This window comes from Heptranchias perlo, chromosome 5 (assembly GCF_035084215.1).
Source record: "Heptranchias perlo isolate sHepPer1 chromosome 5, sHepPer1.hap1, whole genome shotgun sequence".
NCBI classification, from domain to species: domain Eukaryota; kingdom Metazoa; phylum Chordata; class Chondrichthyes; order Hexanchiformes; family Hexanchidae; genus Heptranchias; species Heptranchias perlo.
In genome coordinates this window covers 12,807,567-12,822,947 of record NC_090329.1, presented here as the reverse complement: position 1 = coordinate 12,822,947, position 15,381 = coordinate 12,807,567, and the positions used below count along the sequence as shown (strand labels likewise).

Here is a 15,381-nt window from a genome sequence, read left to right as displayed (position 1 = left end):
TTTCTTGGTAAATCTTGACAATCCAACAATTAACTGACTTTGGCATTAAGTAGAATTCAGATTGCACACTGGACCAGCTTCTGCTACATACCCCAAAAAAGTAGCTCCAAATGACTTTCTCAGAGATGGTTAGAAAGAAAAGCCATTCAAATCCCTGTGCCACTACCCCAGTGTCTCAGCCACCTAGACAAACCAATTTACAAAGAAAACATACAGAAAGCAATGGTCACATATGTGATGGGTAATTTTATTTATAAAGAAACCCCAGGGGGAATTGGCCCAAATATACCTGCACCGTGGGGCTGTTCCCCCACCCCAATAAATATGAAACAGGAGTTCACTGCATGTGGTAAAAACATCTCAGCGTCATTACAGCTCTCATCGAATTCAGCTAGACAGAATTCTCTATTTGAAATTTGGGTCTTTGGTAACAGTCCGGTGTTGTCTTCAAACAGAACACTCACACCAACAAAAGGGGCATTTCTCCGCACCCCTCCTTCCATGCGTGAGATTCGTTGATCGAGGAAACACTCGATGAGTACTCAGTGCTTAGTCCTTGAATAACTGCAGCAATATTCTTTCCATTTATAACAGTCCTCAAATTGTCATTTTGGTCCTGTTCAGATGCCATGTGGAAAGTTCTGTTGTAAAACAGTAAAATACACAGAAAGATTTAATACTATTAACATCCTTAGTATCCTGGCTAAATACTTTAGTCCTTCAATGGAACCTTTTGCTTAGTTTAAATTCACCTAGAATTTCTCAAAGTATAAAATTGTTATTGTCTGTAGTTTAGCAACTCTAAGAGGCACCAAAACCATTTCCCCCCATTGCAAACTCTTGATCCTCCACCATGGTTAATGATCTCGGTGATATGCAGTCAAACTTTAGAGTTAAAACATTCTCATCAATATTGGGAACTTACCAATTGTTTTTGGCCTATTGCTCACAAGCCCCACAAACACAACCAGTCTTCTTACAGGAGGGGAGAGGGGGGGGAAAAGTAAATTGCAAATACTGGAAATTCCAAATAAATCCAGCAAGGTCTGTTAGCATCTTTAAAGGAACAATTGATGTTATGTATTTCTACATTTTTCTTCTTTTGCTTCCCTTCTAAGCTGAAGATGCTAGAACTCACGTTAGAGTCTGGTTCCATGGGTGGCAGCAGCCCGTGACTACCTCATCCTAGTGGATTCTTCATGAATGAGCCTAGTTACTAGATCATGGAGGGCATCAAAACAAGTCCTGTCCTTGCCCAACACCCGGATTTTCCAGCATGAGTTCCTGGATAGTGAAGAGGGATGCTCTGGCCAATTACAGCACCGCAGCTGAGATCAGCTAACTCAAAGCAGGCAAGAGTTGGACCTGAGACCTTCCTGGTCCCAAGTGTATATTGGTAGCCTGAATCATCGGAGAAATTCTGTTCATTTTTACGGGCACACAGCTACTGGGAGAATCTGAAGTGCATTTTAGTTTGAAAAATATTTTAATTTTCTTTTTGGATTTTTCAAACGATCAATAGTTATGAAGTAGATCTCAGTACCACACCTCATTCTTCCTTCGTATCTAAACATTCTGAATAATGGGTGCCTTCTCTGTGAAAGTTAAATGGCCATCATTTCCTCAACTTGCACCATATTACTAAATGCTTCAAATCAGAATGTTTTCTAATGAACAACAAATACAGATGGTCACACCTCACACAGCCAAAAATTCCCACCGGTGAAACAGCCACTTTTCAGGTAGAAAAGATGACATCATCCATAGGTAAAGTACAGAGGTAGTGAGATCTGGGTCAGCAGCTCAAATGGTTAACGTAACAGCATCAGTTTGACAAAATCAAGATTGCAAACCATATATTGATAACAGAAGGGCTTTAAACCCACAAAGCTTTATGATAGAATACAATTTGTTTGTCTTCCTCATTCCCCTGAAGACGTCAACACCTTGCTGAGTTTCACAGATGCTGCTCTTTGGTCCCTTGCCCAAGTGGCCATTATTCATGCCGGTCTTAACCTTGAGTGTCAGCAGCCTATTAAACCGGGGTGGTGGGGGGGGGATTCATAACTGAACTCAATCCCATCCACCATGTACCTTCACAGAGGGGGAACATCAGAAGCTGGTTGGATAGTGATGAAATCTTGGCCAACTTTCTCCTCCTTAACGAATGGGTGCTGAGGCTGACATCAAATTGAGCACAAGCCAAGAATCAAATCTGGGATCTTCCTAGTCTTTATGATCAACTCATTTGCACCATTGTGAGAGCCCTGATGTTTTTTTTATTTAAATGTTCCTCTCTTTTCCCCCCACCCCCAATAGATAATGGCTGTGCCCCAATGGCTCATTTGGTAAATGCAATGCTCAATGTGAAACAGACACACAGACATGGGAACAGGAGTAGGCCATTTGGTCCCTCGAGCCTGTTCCCCCATTTATTTAGATCATGGCTGATCTGTATCTTAACTCCATCTACCCACCTTAGTTCTGTAACCCTTAATACCCTTGCCTAACAAAAATCTATCTACCTCAGTTTTGAAATTTTCAGTTGACCCCCAGCCTCAACAGCTTTTTAGAGAAGAGAGTTCCAGATTTCCACTCCCCTTTGGTTCAGACATAGACCAAGTTCAATCCCCAGATTTCTTGAATTAGCTGATCTCAGGCTAGAGTGATGGCTGTGGAGCTACAATTAGCCTCAGTTCTCCTAACCTAAAAAGCTGGGGGGACATTAGGCAGGATTTCTACTGATCATTAACAAGTGACCCCTGCTAGTCAGTGCATGTGTGGATGTTGGGCTAATAGAGGCTCAGCTATAATGCACCCAATGGTGAACACTCACTATTGGCTCCCATGTAGTTGGACCAGGCACCAGGTAGCTGCTAAAGATCCCATGGAACTATTTGAAGAAGAGCAGGAGAGTTCTCCTGTTGTCCTGGCCAACATTTGTCCCTCAACCAACACCACCAAAAACAGATTAGCTGGTCATTTATCTCAGTGCTGTTTGTGAGATCTTGCTGTGTACAAATTGGTTGCTGTTTTTGTCTACGTAACAGTGATTACACTTCAAAATAATTAACTGATTTAAAAAATGCTTGGGGAGCCGTGAGCACATGAAAAGTCATATATAAATGAAAGTTCTGTCTTTCTTTCCCTCTACTCTGCTGAAACATTGTGCCTCAGCCCCAACCTCTGAAGAACACTCCCAACTGTTCCAATTGGACCAGATTTTGCTGAAAAAAATAACGGCATCTGGACAACGCAAACTATTATTAACGTGCAAATCAGCCAGCAAATTGGAGCGAGGAAGAGATATCCCGTGAATTGCGAATCGCCACAAGTTGCTGGTTGATTTGTGCTGCTCCGCCGTTAGCTTCACAAAAAAGGCATCTTCACCCTTAACCTCCGTGATTTTCAGGAAGCTGCTGCGTTTGCACATTAATTGCCCATTAAACTCGCCTCAAAGTTAAGTCCAGTAATTATCAGTGTAAGTACCCTTTTAACGGCATGATAATTACTAATGACTGCCAATCAACCTCTCTTGCCCAGAAAGTAAACAATTATAAGTGCGGAGTCTCTTTCCTTCAGGTTGTGAATGATTTTCGGAGATTTTAAAAATGTCAAATTAAAAAATTTCTTTCTTAATTTTCCTTTGTCTTTTTCTTCTCTCTCTCTCTTAATCCAATCTTTCTTACCCTCTCTTTCTGTACTTGATTTGACATTGAATTCACCCACTCTAATTCAGCCTCCTTCTCAGTCCTTGCTCTGCTTATTTCTCAATCCTTTAAACTCATTGATTAAGGAGATACCCTGTTTGTCCCGTTGTTCACCAAGGTCCCAGATGCCCCTTTGCCCTCACTGCGCCGTTATTGGCTCACACTTCCAGTAACTTTGTGGGCAAAAAATTTTAAAACCTAAACATGCAATTGTAAGTCTAACTGACAGGGCACACTGCGAGATGGGCCTGCTCCACCAAAATCAGGCCTGTTATTCCCATTTCCCATCCTTAGCCCTCTCCGAGTGAGATTGGCAATTAATGCCGAATCATGGTTAGCTTTGTCCCGGAGGTCCATGCCCCACCAGGCTGGATCGAGAATCGAATCCAAAATCCACAGACATTCTCCGGGTCTTCTCACACCCACACTTGCTTCTCTCATCCCAAACCGGTATCACTGGCCTATTCTGGCTCTGTTGGCCGAGGACAGCATGTAGGCAAAATATCAGTGGGTCATTCATCAACATATGAATGCATCTGTAAGCCATAAAGCCAACAAACTGCAACATCATGCAGGTTGGATCCAGTCCAATTCAGAGTTTCTTTACAAAAACAGACATTTATAAATAACCCTATTTATTAAAAAAAAAAGAAATCTGGGGCTAGAAATTAGTCCGGGCCTATTTTCGGGTCCAGACTCGGTGCTGTGAGACCAGTGCACGCCTGACCCAAGAGGCCAGAGTATCGCCTCATCAACATGCTCGGGGTGAGCCGCCGGTGCTTGTCGCTCCTCCACGGGCAGCTCGCCCCGAGCGAAGACGTCAACGTCAGGCTGCCGACAGCAGTCCGGGAGAGGGAGGACTGACCGGGCTGCAGGGAGCCGGGGAGGAGGTGGGGGGGGGGGGTGCGATTGCAACTCTCGTGGAGTCAAGGGAGCAGTCCCGCTCCTCCTGGCTTCACACTTGCCTGGAGTTGGCAGCGACAGGGGCCTGGAATCGTGAGCGGGGCAGACGCAGACGTCAATCTGCCCTGCTCATCGCCAACTCATTTCTCAATGGGGTCCTTCAACTGGCGTTGGGGGGGGGGCTAATTTACATATTTAAGGGACCCAGTGCCTGTTTTAGGTGTCCGGATGGGTTGCCTATAAAAGGCCCTCATGAATTTAGCAATGGGACCAACGCCTGTGTAGACTGGCCGCAGACCGTTCCATTGCTAAATTGATACGCTTTGCGCCTGTAAAACGGGACAATGCATACCAATTTCTACCCCTGGGGTAGAATTATAAGTCTATATCCATGGAAATAGTTTACTTAGTCCCTTAATTTAAAAAAATATATACTTTTGCTCCTCACTATGGAGTGCACCTCTTACTCCAACAGTGTAACATGATTAGAAGACATTGTTTGGAATCCTTCACTCTCCCTCTGCCACATTATCAGTATCAGTCGGATGGGTATGCCGGGAAATCATAGAATCCTAAAGCACAGAAGGAGGCCATTCGGCCCATTATGCCTGTGCTGGTTCTTTGACAGAGCTATCCAATCAGTCCCATTCCCCTGCTCTTTCCCCATAGACCTGCAATTTTCTCCTTCAAGTTTATATCCAATTCCCTTTTAAAACTTCTTATTGAATCTGCTTCCACCACCCTTTCAGGCAGTGCATTCCAGATCATAACAACTCGCTGCGTAAAAAATATTCTCCTCATCTCCCCTCTAGTTCTTTTGCCAATTACTGTAAATCAGTGTTCTCTGGTTACCGACCCTCCTGCCAATGGAAACAGTTTCTCTTTATTTACTCTATCAAAACTTTTCATGATTTTGAACCCCTCTATTAAATCTCCCCTTAACCTTCTCTGCTCTAAGGAGAACAATCCCAGCTTCTCTAATCTCTCCATGTAACTGAAGTCCCTATTCCCTGGTATCATTCTAGTAAATCTCCTCTCCAAGGTCTTGACATCCTTTCCGAAGTGTGGTGCCCAGAATTGGACACAATACTCCAGCTGAGGCCTAACCGGTGATTTGTAAAGGAAATAGATTTGTGTCATTTAAAATCTCTAATCAGTTGCATGCTAAAAGTGCCCACCCACGTTCAGGTATAAAAACTGAAATTAATGCATTACGAGTGACATTATTATTACATTTTCCCTCGTTGCATATTAACACGCACCTGAATTAAGGGACGCGTGTATAAAGCAGATGCTCCCTGTTGTCAAGGTACACTGGCAAAGGCAGTAGTGGCTTCGTATAGTCATTACTCAGGGCTGCCAAAACTGTAAGCTTTTTTTTTGGTTCTGTTATCCCATGGAGTATATCTCAAAAGCTGCCCGACATCCAACTTCTGGGACCCCCAACACCACCACCTGACCATGGGCACCCTTTGGAGAATGTCAGTCACCTTGGAAATTGCTTTATATTTGACAGCCGTGGAACAACAGGAGGAAGAAGAACAGAGAGACAGGGGTATGTTGGGCAGCGCAGAAGGCGGATGCAACCCACCAAGTAGAAAGTACCGAACCCGGTAATCTTGTGTACCTCACACAAGAGCTGTGCACCTGGAGGCTGCACTTCCCCAAAGGAGCCATCCATGACCTGCACCAAGTGTTGCAGCAGGAGCTCCACACAAACCTCGACAACTCCCGAGCTCTCAGCAGCTGGTAAATTAACAACTGCAGTCAATTTTTATGCATCTGGATCCTTTCATGATGCTGCGGGGGAGGGGAGGAAGGGAGGTATATCTATATCACCCAGTCAGCTGTGCACAAATGCATCAGGAAGGTCAAGCACAGGCACCACACATCATTAACTTCCCAATGGCTGCAAGGTCAATCAAGGGGAAGTTACTGTTCCCAGAATGGCAAGATTCCGAGTTGAGCAAGAGGCTAACACTGGGACCTACTTGACTATATATTCATGGTATTGCAAATATTATATAGAATTTACAGCACAGAAACAGGCCATTTGGCCCAAATGGTCCAGGCCGGTGTTTATGCTCCACACAAGCCTCCTTTCCCTACTTCATCTAACCCTATCAAGCATACCCTTCCGTTCCTTACTCCCTCATGTGTTTATCTAGATTCCCCTTAAATGCATCTATACTATTTGCCTCAACTATTCCATGTGGGAGCAAGTTTCATATTCTAACCAGTCTCTGCGTAAAGAAGTGTCTCCTGAATTCCTGGTGAGCAGAATAGGCTTCCACTGACTGAATGTACAGCTCCTATGTGACCATCACCATCGAATTAGGCACGTGCATTTTCCAGGGATCTGTCAAGACTCCTTAGGATCTTTCTGGATGGCTGAACAAATATAGGCCAAATTGTCTTCCTCATCCTCAACCAAAACTATTTTGTGATCATGTGACCTTCCAGTGTACCACCTCTTCTGAGAGATTCAATGCAAGTTCTAGATGGATCTTGGCTTCCGACGCTGGTGCCGTTCCCCTGGAGCAGTAGAGGAAAGAGCTGATGAGTGGTATTCAGCCATAAGGGTTCTTACTGAACATACCATTGGCATGTAGATGTCACAGTTCTGGAAAGGAACTGTAATAGATCCCAGCAGGAGTGTCCAGGATCGTAGCCTTTTGCTCCATATTTTGACCCTTGAAAGAGATATCCAACTGCAGAAACCAGGAGGGGAGGAAATGGGAAGGCAACAGGGAGAAATAACCCTGTGCCTGCATGACTTAACAATGGAAATAACATATTGAGGGACACCTTCACACGAGGGCCCTCTCCATCCGCTACTTCCATATTACATTTCGCACTTCTTCCTCAGAACCCTCCATATGCACTCTCTCCTGTAGTCTCCTTGGAAAAATAAGATCCTATTCCTAGTCTGGCTCCTGCCCCCACCCCCTCTCCATACATAAAATGTAAAATTCTTGCTCTTGTCTTTAAATCTCTCTTTGGCCTCACCCCTTCACATCTCTATAACCTGCTCTAGCCCTCCCCTCAAAATCTCCATTTCTTTAACTCAGGCCTCTTGTGTTCTCCAGTCTCTCGTCCCACCATTGGCGGCTGTGCTTTCAGGTGCCCATGCCCCTCTCTTTGGAATTCCCTCCTCAAACCACTCCACCTCCCTCTCCACCTTCAAGACCCTCCTTAAAACCACCTCTTTGACTAAGCTTATGATGATCCTGCTCTTTCTTTGCCTCGGGATCTGCTTTCCTCGCACCTCTATCTGTACGAGGCTCTTGGAACTGTGGTGCCTTTACTCTCTGCCAATGTCTTAACAAGGACCTGCCATAGATTGCAACTTGCACATGTGCAGGGACCCGTGGGGACCGGCTGGACAGCTCCCTTGTCCGACTATCCTGAGACACAGCAGGATTATTTGAGCACTTTCCGGGCAGTGCACTGGCACTCCACACTGGATCCAACAGACGACTGATCACCAAGCCAGAGGACATAGCCTTCTTGACCTGGTCGCTCGAGGCCTTTATGGGCAGCAATCAGAGCTGCCAGTGAGGATGCTTGTCCTGCTCTAAGGGCTTCTATAGTGCAAGCCATCTTCTCCTGGAAGAACAATGCTGACAGTGTGAAAGGCCTGGGTAGGAAATGCAGGTGTGAGGAGACGCAGCATGAATGGATGATGACAAATGCTTCAAACAAATGGAGACATGCCAGATGTGCCTTTGAAGGGTAAGTGTGTAGCTAAGATTGTAAGGGAAGGTTTATTTGCAGATGACAGGTAGGAGGGCAAGGGTGTTTGCTTACACTGGCACACAGTATAATGTTTTTAAAGCTATCGATCATAAAGAGAGTTAGTCATGAGAGGGCACACATCATGGGAACAGTGTAGGTTGACAAGCTGGGGCAATATGAGGGTAATTCCTTGTACCCTGCCTAGCCTAGTGAGGATGTGGAGATGCCGGTGGATGGACTGGGGTGGACAAACGTAAGGAATCTTACAACACCAGGTTATAGTCCAACAGTTTTATTTGAAAATCACAAGCTTTCGGAGCTTCCGAAAGCTCGTGATTTTCAAATAAAACTGTTGGACTATAACCCGGTATTGTAAGATTCCTTACATTAGCCTAGTGAGGTCATTGAACTTTTCCTTGTATTGGACAGCTGTCTGGGGTGTTGTGGAAGTGGCACGAACTGCCAGTGTCACCTCTCTCCACTGAGCTGCTGCCACTGACCTTGGCAATTCCCTCCTCTCCTGATCTCCTGCAGTAGGACCTCCACGTCAGTGTCACTGAAATTTGTGCAGCACAATGTGCTGAAAGGGCCCTTGCTATCACATTATGCCTTTTCTCCTTACTCTTTAACAATGTCTGCCTCTTTAAGTCTTTTACTTGCCACCCTGCCTCCACCGCGCTATGCCAATCGTGGGCGTTGCTTGGATGGGAGCCTACTCACCATTGTGCAAATGAGCTGACTTTGGAAAATGGGCCTGGGCTACCCTCCCCCACTCAACACCCTGCTTGAAGATCTCAGCTCTTACAGTTCAGGTTGCTGAATGGAGGATCTCATCACCCTGTTACAACTGGAACACTTCACAGTCCCAATGTCACCCCCTCGACCTATTCTGTGTCATGTCTCCTGGCTCACGACGGTATTGTGGCTGATCCCCCAGGTAAATGGATCACTGCCCAGGTAAATGGATCACTGCCCAGGTAAATGGATCACTGCCCAGGTAAATGGATCACTGCCCAGGTAAATGGATCACTGAAGCTCGTCAGATAGCACAACGCTCTGTTTTCTCAGCCATCTTCACTTAGTGCATTACAATTATTAACTATCAACCCGATTGGGGTGGTGGTGGGGGGGTAGGGAGGGAGATTTTGTCTGTGCATGATTGGAAACTCATTCTTTATAAACAGGTTCATGATTTTTTTTTACATATGGTCCACAGTGAACTTCTCTCCCACCCACGCAAATCATCTGGTACAATTTCTAAAAAATGATTTGCACATGAACTCATTTAAATCCCCATTTTCTGAGCACAGTATCCAAGTACCCATCATTTTGAAAGCCAGATCCTTTTAGGTACGATTCGGCACTTCCATAGCAATTTAAACTTCTGACCATAAGTTCTTGGTGTGACATAAGAATTGAGGAACGTCGAGTTCCGAAGCTCCACAGGAGAAAGTGTGCGGATTTCCCCACTGAGTGATCGCACTTATGTTCCCCAGTTCCATTTGTGTTTTGTACTTTGCCACCGGTTCAGGGCCTGACTGCAGCCTTAACTTTGGGATAATGACACTCTTGGGCTGCTCTCCCAAAACCCAAGCTATAGTATAAAAGAAAAAAAGACTTGCATTTATATAGTGCCTTTCACAACCTCAGGACATCCCAAAGCGCTTTACAACCAATTAAGTACTTTCAAAATCCTGGAACTCCCTTCCTAACAGCACTGTGGGAGAACCTTCATCACACGGACTGCAGTGGTTCAAGAAGGCAGCTCACCACCACCTTCTCAAGGGCAATTAAGGATGGGCAATAAATGCCGGCCTCGCCAGCAAAGCCCACATCCCATGAACGAATAAAAAAAAGGTACTTTTGTGGCAGTCAATTTGCGCACAGCAAGGTCCCACAAACAGCAATGCGATAAATAACCAGATAATCTTTTTTTTTTTTAAATGATGTTGGTCGAGGGATAAATATTGGCCAGGACAGCGGGGAGAACACGCCTGCTCTTCTTCGAAATAGTGCTGTGGGATCTTTTACGTCCACCTGAGAGGACAGATGGGGCCTCAGTTTAACATCTCATCCAAAAGGGCCATTACTGTGGAATTTTCAAGAGTGTTTGCTCAGATGTTGACATCCTTCAGTTTTCATTCGTAGAGGTTAGATAGACTTCGTCTTAGTTAGGCTTCAATAGACATTCTACCGTGACAACAAAAATTCAATTTTCATTGCACAGAGTTTCACCAAGTATCAGTGCCAATTAGAAGTTTAAAACAGAGTTCAGATCTACCTTGCAGCACACCCAGAGTAATATGGTTACAGAATAATAAATGTGATGGTTTGCACGCAACAAGACACCTTTCCAATGAAAAGTAGTAGGCCTGAAGAGCATAAGAAATAGGAGTAGGAGTAGGCCATAAGGCCCCACGAGTCTGCTCCGCCATTCAATAAGACCATGGCTGATCTTTGACCTCAACTCCACTTTTTCACCCTGTCCCCAATGCCCTTGATTCCCTTAGTATTCAAAAATCTATCAATCTCAGTCTTGAATCTACTCCACGACTCAACATCCACAGCCCTCTGGGGTAGAGAATTCCAAAGATTCACAGCCTCTGAGTGAAGAAATCTTTCCTCAGCTCGGTCCTAAACAGTCGACCCTTTATCCTGAGACTATGACCTCCAGTTCTAGACTCTCCAGCCAGTGGAAACAGCCTCTCAGCATCTACCCGGTCAAGCTCTCAAAAAATGTTATACTTTTCAATGAAATTACTTCTCATTCTCCTAAACTCCAGAGAATATAGGCCCATTCTACTCAATAAAGGACTAGAGAACTCGTGAAAAATGACTAATGAACTCACCATAATATTGACGCATGCAAAGGAATCCCAGCATACAAGCACTGTAACAGTATAAAGTTGTCAGTTTCAATTAAATCCAACAGAGGTTTGCAGAAGCAAAGTGCCTGGAGGTAAATCAAGCCCTGAAAGGCATTCCTTCTGTGAAGAAATAAACAAAAGGCAGAAAACTGAGTAAACCCGCAAGGAACTAACGATCAAAAAAAACTGTAAACAGACCTAAAAAGCCAATGAAAGGTTTTGATTAATGATACCAAAAATTGCCTTTAAAAGCAGGACGTTTGATCCTTACCAGACACCCCACACCTGCATCTTACCAACAGGAGTGACTGGATAAGAACATAAGAAATAGGAGTAGGAGTAGGCCATCTGCCCCCTTGAGCCTGCTCCGCCATTCAACAAGATCATGGCTGATCGTCGACCTCAACCCCATTTTCCTGCACCATTCCCATATCCCTTGATGCCTTTGATATCTAGAAATCTATCAATCTCTGTTTTGAATGTACTCAATGACTGAGCCTCCACAGCCCTCTGGGGTAGAGAATTGGAAAAAAAGCCATTTGTCCAAAACATCTACATCTAGTTGCCTCTTGGGAACCATTTCTAATCACTTTCCTTGCTAACTTATTTCACAACTTTTATTCTTTGTGCAGAAATATTCCACCCGACCTCTCCTTTTAATGATGCTGACAGATTTATGCACAACTTGCCTTAATTAGACCAGGTACTAAAGCAAGAAGGTAGTGACTGCTCTGATCGTGATCAGGAGTCATTTGGTGCCATTCAATCACCAGTTCTTATTAGCTATTAATACTGTTGTCATTCAAATCCTGTTTAGACCAAAAATGTTGATCCAAATAAAAGCCCTATTAAAGTCTACCATGCACTGATCACCAGAGAATAAATAGAGCCAATTTACAAAAAAGGCACTGTAGGTGGCTACATCAATGCAAGGAAGTTATAGAATCATACAGCTCAAAAGGCAGCTATTTGGCCCATTGAGACTGTGCAGGCTCTCTGAAAGAACTATCAATTAGTCCCACTCCTCTGCTCTTTCCCAATTGCCCTGCAAATTTTTCCTTTTTAAGTAGAGATCCAATTCCCTTTTGAAAGTTATTACTGAATCTGCTTCCACCGCCCTTTCAGGCAGTGCATTCCAGATCATAACAACTCGCTGCGTAATAAAAAATCTCATCTCCCCTCTAGTTCTTTTGCCAATTATCTTAAATCTGTCCCCTCTGGTTACTGACCCTCCTGCCAGTGGAAAGAGTTTCTCCCTATCTATTCTATCAAAACCCCTCATAATTTGAACACCTCTATTAATCTTCTCTGCTCTAAGGAAAATCCCAGCTTCTCTAGTCTCTTCACACAACTGAAGTTTGACTTTGGTTTTAATCTGCTTCCACCACCCCTTCAGGCAGTGCATTCCAGATCATAGCAACTCGCTGAGTCAAAAATTTTCTCCTCATCTCCCCCCTGGGTTTTTTGCCAATTATTTTAAATCTGTGTCCTCTGGTTATCAACCCTTCTGCCACTGGAAACAGTTTCTCCCTATCTACTCTCTCAAAACCCCTTATAATTTTGAACACTTCTATTAAATCTCCCCTTAACCTTCTCTGCTCTAAGTAGAACAATCCTTGCTTCTCCATTCTCTCCAGATAATGGTTAGATGCTTTATAAATTGAAACTAGCAACCATCTGAGTACAGTTATATACTTGGAACAAAAAGTAATCTCTTTGTAGCAACAGATCCGTTGGTGGAAAGTGTGTTTAAAGCAGTATGTTTGCGTTAGCACAAGGGTACCTGTGTACTAAGAGGAAAAAACCCTACAAGTCATCAAGATCAATTGGTGATCAGTCTACTACAGGACCGCTGAATATCCAAGCCAGTGAGAGTAAACAACCTTCTCCCAGCTTTTCCAGTTGTCACAACTGAGAGTGTAGGATGTTTACACTAACTGCAACTTGGGTTTCTTAGGAAGGTAACGGACCCAGCAATGGACATGAGCTCAGAAGTACGTCCACATCAGCTCTACCTGGAAGCAGTATTGCAAAGCAGACATGCAAACTAAAGCAATTTCTATTTTGCAGCCATATTTTTACTGCATCGCTTATTAAAAAGTGACCCATGTTAATAATTCTATTAGGTCTTCTTGGACCTCTACAGTTGACTGCTTCAAGACTCAGTTCCCCCTATCCCCAAAGTCTTCACTACCCCCTCCGACGTTGCCTATAAAATAGCACTGAAGATTTCTACTTTCACTTAAAGCCACTACATATTCCAGGGACTGACATTTAGTCCGCACCTGGAGCCCACACTGCTGTAAATGACTGGGATTGACTTTACGCTCATGTAATTATCCTCCTCTCATTGCATTTTGCTGGAGAAATAACCCTGCTTTTATCGGGAGACTCTGTTTGCTGTAGTTTCGGTCATGATTTCGAAGACTCAAGTCCCGCCCCGCCTTCAACTCATTGGCTGATACAGTGGTGTCAATATTCACTTGGAAAAGAAAACCGATTTCTTCTGTAAAGACTAAATCCATTTCAAAATTAACACACTCAGGCAGATTTCGTATTGCATGGCTCTGCAGTCCTTTCCATTAAAGCAGTAAGTAATCACTATGCAGCCCAAACCTCTTCAGCCATTCATTTGTGAAAGACATTTTCCCATCATAGTCTATATTTGGGTCAAACATTTGTAGCTTTTGCTTCCTTATAATCATACGAGTCAACCTGTAAACAGTGTCATTGCAACCTGGATGAATGAATGTAAACTGCTCGTGTCCAGTTCAAAAATCACAGGAATGTGCCTGGTTGGAAAACTACATAAAATAAACCTGTGGCAGCAAATCTTGTTACACCACTACAATGAAATGGTAGGACTAATAATTTATAATTTGACCAAATTAACAACGAGTTCCCATTCTCTACACTTGGTTTGCCAAGGTTGTTGTATTTTTTTTTTAATATTATTCATTCATGGGATGTGGGCGTTGCTGGCAAGGCCAGCATTTATTGCCCATCCCTAATTGCCCTTGAGACAGGCACACATTTGTTGTATGACAATGCAATGTGTTAATTTAGCCCTTTGCTCCTCTCCAAAGCAAACCCTTCAAGTAAACACAAGGGATGGCTCATAGGAACAGGAGAAGGCGATTCTGTCCTTCGAGCCTGTCCCACCATTCAATTAGATCATGGCTGATCTGTATCTCAACTCCATTTACCGGCCTTTGTTTGGTATCCCTTAATAACCTTGCCCAACAAAAATCTATTAATCTCAGTTCTGAAAGCTCCAATTGACCCAGCATCCACAGCTGTTTGGGGAGTGAGTTCCAGATTTCCACTACCCATTGTGTGCAACCTCTGAATAGGTCCGTTGGCAAAACCCATGCTACTCATCTATGCATAGAGTAGATGCATAACCTCACAACCTGGCAAAAGGCAAGCATTCAACCAGAGAGGGTTGTTTTTAAAGTATTTCAATAGGTCATTTGTTTTGTAAAATTTGCTCAAGTATTGAAGTGTTAAAGTGTGTAACAGCCCATTTAGACTCAATGATGTCAACCTTGGCTCAGTGGTAGCACTCTTGCCTCTGAGTCAGGAAGGTTATGAGTTCAAGTCCCACTCCAGAGACTTGAGTGTAAAAATCTAGACTGACACGTCAGTACAGTACTGAGGCAGTGCTGCACTGTTGGAGGTACAGTTTCAGATGAGATGTTAAACCTCTGAGGCGTATGTAAAAGACCCCATGACGCTACTTTGAAGAAGAGCAGGAAAATTCCCCCTGGTGTCGTGTCCAATATTTATCCCTGAACCAACATCATTAAAACAGATTATCTGGTCAGTATCACACTGTTGTTTATGAGAACTTGCTGTGCCCAAATTGGCTGCTGCGTTTACTACATTACAACAGTGACTACACTTCAAAAGTACTTCATTGACTGTAACGCACTTCGGGACGTCCTGAGGTGGTGAAATGCGCTCTATAAATGCAAGGCTTTCTTTCTTTCGATTGAACTCTGAGCGATTCGCTGCCAAGTTCACTGCTGCTTTGGAGGTCTGACTCACACTGGCACTTCCAAAACCCGATCTGAGTCCCCAGTGATGTGTTAGTCTGGTGACATCATAACATTTGTGCGGTGATGTCACAAAGCGCGTGCACGGAACTGTTCTGGCTGTAA

General features: G+C 44.0%; 1 long non-coding RNA gene across 6 annotated transcripts in view; it reads right to left on the bottom strand.

Moving 5' to 3' along the window:
- Positions 1–226: 226 nt before the first annotated feature.
- The window catches only part of LOC137321588 (uncharacterized), a 73,829-nt gene continuing 58,674 nt past the window's right edge, over positions 227–15,381 (bottom strand). For all 6 annotated transcript variants that reach the window (XR_010962858.1, XR_010962859.1, XR_010962857.1 and 3 more), the window contains 2 exons: positions 11,201–11,338; positions 227–641 (listed from right to left, as the gene is read on the bottom strand). This is a non-coding gene — a long non-coding RNA (uncharacterized lncRNA). The remainder of the gene's footprint in view (positions 642–11,200; positions 11,339–15,381) is intronic.